Raw genomic sequence first — 5,395 nt, forward strand, 5'->3', positions numbered from 1 at the left:
CTCTCACAGTATTCTAGTCTAGCTGTTCCCATACCACAATCTGCTGCATTGTCCACCCCGCCCTCAACTGAATCCTAAAGTCCTTGAAAGCTAGACCTGCATTGTATGATCTATCTAGAGTCGAGGAGCAGAAAACCTTACTCATGATATTGAGCCTAGAACCAGTTCAAAGTAAGTAGGGCAGGGATTATATCCACTCTCACCAAGGAACAACTTGAGGATGGCAACAGTGAAGTCTCCCCCCAGGCATGCAGCAATAACTAAACCTACTCAAATGAATAAGACCACAAAGTGAAGGAAGCCAGACTTGAATCCAGGTTTCCTGACTCCCAGGCTAGTTACACAAGTCCAGGGGTGGGGAATCTGAGGCTTCAAGGCCACATGTGGCCCTCTAGGTCCTCAAGTGTGGCCCTTTGACCAAAAAACTGGATTTGGTCAAAGGGCTGAACTTTAGGACCTAGAGAGCCACTTATGACCTCGAGGCCGCAGGTTCCCCATTTCTATAAGTCTTTCATTAGGCTCCCTAAGTCTTCTGAAAGAAGGCACCTAGGCGACCCAGTGGAGAAAGCACTGGACTTGGGAGTCAGGAAAACCTGAGACCAAATATAGCCTCAGACACTTACTAGCTGTATGACCCTTGGCAAGTCACTTATCCCTTGTCTGCCTCAGTTTCCTCATTTGTAAAATAGAGATAATAACAGCACCCACTTCCCAAGGTTGTTGTGAGGATCAAATGAAATACTTCTAACATGCTTTGTAAACCTTAAAACACTATATAAATGTGAGTTATTAGTGTTCATTCATGCTCTTTAGAGAATGTGCTCTTCAGAGAACGGCAGGATTTCTTTTCCAGGTGACACCTCTAAAGTTATGCCATAAGCTTTCAAAGCTGAGGGCAGCTTTGAAGCTTCAGATAATTCTCAGACTCTTGCTGTCCACATAAAAAATATTTATCCTATATCTCAGCTCTAATCAATACTGTTTTTCAAAGTCTTTGGAGGTTTCCTTGGGAAAATGACTTAGCACCTAACACGGACATTTGCTCAAAGTGCCATAAACCATCCTCCCCAAATGGCCAATTTTAGGAAATGTGGTTACCCACCTACCTCAATCCTGAGTGAGTAGGATAGGGGTGTTACTTCACTTTCCACAAAATATATAATATAAACCTGAAGGCAGACAAATAAGATTTCCTGCCCATCTGTTCAATGCTTTCATTCTCCAGTTTTATCTGTTATCCAAAAGCAACTTGTTTACTTAGGCAAAGTCGGACACACTTATCTTTGCTCTGTGGGAAACATCCTTACCATAAATAAAAGGCCCAAAATCTGACAGTTCGAGGACATTTGCTTTTGATTCAGAACCAACTGAAGGCTTTATGTTGAAGCCTTTACTTCTCAGATGTTTGTTTTCCATCTAATTCTACGATACCCAACAAGGCTCAAGATGTAAGAGTCTTCCTCCATAACAGAAAGACAGAACATCATCATGAAGGCCACCCAAAAGGAGTGACTTTCTGAGTTTTTTAAACTAATAAAAGATCCTCTTACTCTAAATCAAGCAGTCTTATACAAGGGCTACCCAGACTTTGAGGCATGGGTTAGGGGAAAACAGACCTTGGGGACTTGGGGTGGGAATGAGGACCAAATGGTCACAGATTTACATCTTTTCAAGTCCAATTTACATCTTTTCCAAGTCCCACCTCATTCCCAGTCCAGCTGGCTCAGTTTATGGATGAGGAAACTGAGGCCCAAAGTAAAATGACTTGGCCAAGGTCACACAAGCAGAATGTGGCAGAGCTAACATTTGAAAACCATTTTGTATAACTCCAAATCCTGTGCTCTTTCAAATCAGGAAGGAGGGAACACCAAGGAAGGAGGGAGGCTTCTTCACTGGCTGATAGTATAATCAACTATAGTAGTCTAGTAACTAGACTGTGGCAGAAGAAATAAGGGATGGCCAAGTCTAGTATTCATCCCACCATACTCCACTTCCTCTTCTTTAGGTGAGTACAATCGTCCAAATTGACGGGCATAATTGCACTTAGGACATCTACATATTTGCAGAGGAAACTCAGGAAGGGTTAAGACACATAGAAGTAGACTACGTACTGCCTAGGTCACAATTTTACTGATAGTCTCCCTTGTAAACAGGTACATACCACAGGGATAGATGTTGGAACAATTTTTCCACTTGAGAGATGATTATAAAATATAAAGATTCACTTAGCTTGTCATCTGGCAAACACCTACTTGGCACTAAGAGAGGGTTATATGTGATGTTGGGGCTGAAAAAAATGAAGAAAAGTGGCTCAAATGGTGTTTGCCCAATTAAAGGGACAATCATTCATTTCTTTTCATGAATCTTGGAATATAGCATTGGGTTTTCCCCCATTCACATGCAAATATATTATTTCAGGTGCACAAAAAGATGCACAAAGAAAGAAATTAAAACATTATATGTTCTAATACTAGGGGTATTGAATGCCAAGCAGATTTCTCTGCAAAGCTTTTGTGTCTGCTTTTGTATAACAAGACAGCTGTTTCTATTCACAGACCTCTTTCCCAAGTCCCACCCTCCTCACCCTCTGCTGCCCAAGAGAACTCGTTGACTACGGCTGCAGCAGAATTTCTATCTTTGAAAATCATTTCCAAAATAGTAAAATTGTTTTAAAGGGAGAATGGTAAAATATTTCTCCACAGAGGCTAAAATACATGAAAGCAAATGTTTGTTTGCCCCAACAAGGGAATTGGAGGCCACTGCCAATTCTTTCTCACTGGAGTTTTCAGGCTGTGAATTTTCTGCAAAGGACAACCATCTCCAACAACCCAATTTAGGAATGTTTCCATACACGATCCAACATAAGTCATGTTTTTGCTTGAGAACTATACACATGCCTTGATTTGTTTCCATTTTGAAATGATTCAATTATATTTCCCATTTGTATCAGTAGTTGTGCAAAGTAAGAGAGAAAAAAATAGCGTGATGAGAAAATGGATTTCTCCATATGGAGCAAAATTAAATCAAATGATAGAAATATTAAATATGTCCCAAACTTGATTCAGCATTCATTCAATCCTACTATGTGCAATGCACATTAGGCAGTAGAAGAAGTAGAAAGGTGAATGATACAGTGTAATCCTCAATAAAACTAGGTCTTGAAAGGAAGATATGACGCATACACAAATCACTATAATATTTGGAATGTGGTAAACATATAAAGACAGAATGCTATATGAGAGCAGAGAAACAAAAGACTACATCTCTGTCTACTGTGAGAAGAGAATAAAAATGTCCAGAACTTCTCAAAACCAGTACCTGAAAAAATATCTAAACTTTAACATTTAAAGGGGCAGGGGTGTAGGGGGCAGAGATGGTCTTCTTTGTTGAAAATATCCTGGTGACCTTCAGTTTTATACGATCATAGAAAGCTCGACCTTAGAGTCTTAGAGATCAACAAGTCCAAGGACCTGATTTTACAGATGGGGAAACTGAGAGTCATAGACATTAAACAACTAGTCCAGGGTAACAAAGGTGGTAAAGAGACAGAGCTGAATTTATGGGTCCTGGTGATTTCTAGGAGGAATTTATTGGATTTCTACTTCAGCAGAACCTTCTTGCCCAAAACCATCTATCTATTTTAGTATATCTCCCATCTCTCCAGAATTTTATAGTTCACAAAGCACTTTCCTGACAGCAGGCATCCAAAGTAAGTGGTGTGGGGGCAGAGCCAAGATGGCAACTGGAAAGCATGGACTTGCTTAGGATCTCCCCCAGGTCCCTCCAAACACCTGTAAAAAATGGTTCTGAAAAATTCTAGATCTGAAGAACCCATGAAATGGCAGAGGGAAGCAGGGCTCCAGCCCAGGATAGCCTGGATGGTCACTGGGAAGGGTCTATTGCATGGAACTGGGAGCAGAGTACAGCCCAGAGTGGGTTGCGCCAGGACCAACCAGACTGGGAGCTGGGCGGAACAGGCCGTAGGGCCCTGAATAATTGAGCTGTGCCACTTACCATACTTCTCAACCCACAAACGCCAAAGACAACAGAGAAAGTTAGTAGAAAAACTGCTAGATTGGAGTGAGAGGAGTGCAGTGGAGGTGGTGCAGTTCTGTGGCTGCTTCCAGAACTCCAGCTGTGGTTGCTTCCAGCCCCAGGCCCACCCAGTGGGAGTAATTAAGCAGTGGATCATAGAGGGAGTGCAGAGCCTGCTTGGGTCTGGCTCACAGTCCTGGTTGGTGGTTCTTGGGGGAGGAGGAATGCTGGTGCGGCAGAGCTTGCTGTATACAAGTAGCTCTGAAAACAGCAGTGCAACCCCTAAAGCTTGAGACAAAGTACTCTCTACTCTCTACTCTACAAGCAGTCATACCCTGACAAAAACCTCAAGGGTCAAGTAGTTGGCTGGGAACATGAACAGGCAGCAAAAACAGACTCAGATTCAGACCCAGACTTTAGAATATTTTTTGGTGACAAGGAAGATCAAAACATACAGAAAGAAGACACGAACAAAGCCAAAGAGCCTACATCAAAAGCCTCCAAGAAAAAATATGAATTGGTCTCAGGCCACGGAAGAGCTCAAAAAGGATTTGGAAAAGCAAGTTAGAGAAGTAGAGGAAAAATTGGGAAGAGAAATGAGAGTGATGCAAGAAAATCATGAAAAACAAGTCAATGACTTGCTAAAGGAGACCCAAAAATATACTGAAGAAAATAACACCTTAAAAAATAGACTAACTCAAATGGTAAAAGAGCTCCAAAAAGCCAATGAGGAGAAGAATGCCTTAAAAGGCAGAATTAGCCAAATGGAAAAGGAGGTCCAAGAGACCTCTGAAGAAAATACTACCTTAAAAATTAGATTGGAGCAAGTGGAAGCTAGTGACTTGATGAGAAATCAAGATATTATAAAACAGAAACAAAGGAATGAAAAAGTGGAAAACAATGTGAAATATCTCATTGGAAAAACCACTAACCTGGAAAATAGATCCAGGAGAGATAATTTAAAAATTATTGTACTACCTGAAAGCCATGATCAAAAAAAGAGCCTAGACATCATCTTTCAAGAAATTATCAAGGAAAACTGCCCTGATATTCTAGAACCAGAGGGTAAAATAGAAATGGAAAGATTCTACCAAACGCCTCTTGAAAAAGATCCCAAAAAGAAAACTCCTAGGAATATTGTTGCCAAATTCCAGAGTTTCCAGGTCAAGGAGAAAATACTGCAAGCAGCCAGAAAGAAACAATTTGAGTATTGTGGAAACACAATCAGGATAACACGAGATCTAGCAGCTTCTACATTAAGGGATTGAAGGGCTTGGAATATGTTATTCTGGAGGTCAATAGAGCTAGGGTTAAAACCAAGAATCACCTACCCAGCAAAAATGAGTATAATGCTCCAAGG

Source organism: Trichosurus vulpecula, chromosome X (genome assembly GCF_011100635.1).
Source record: "Trichosurus vulpecula isolate mTriVul1 chromosome X, mTriVul1.pri, whole genome shotgun sequence".
Classification (NCBI taxonomy): Eukaryota; Metazoa; Chordata; class Mammalia; order Diprotodontia; family Phalangeridae; genus Trichosurus; species Trichosurus vulpecula.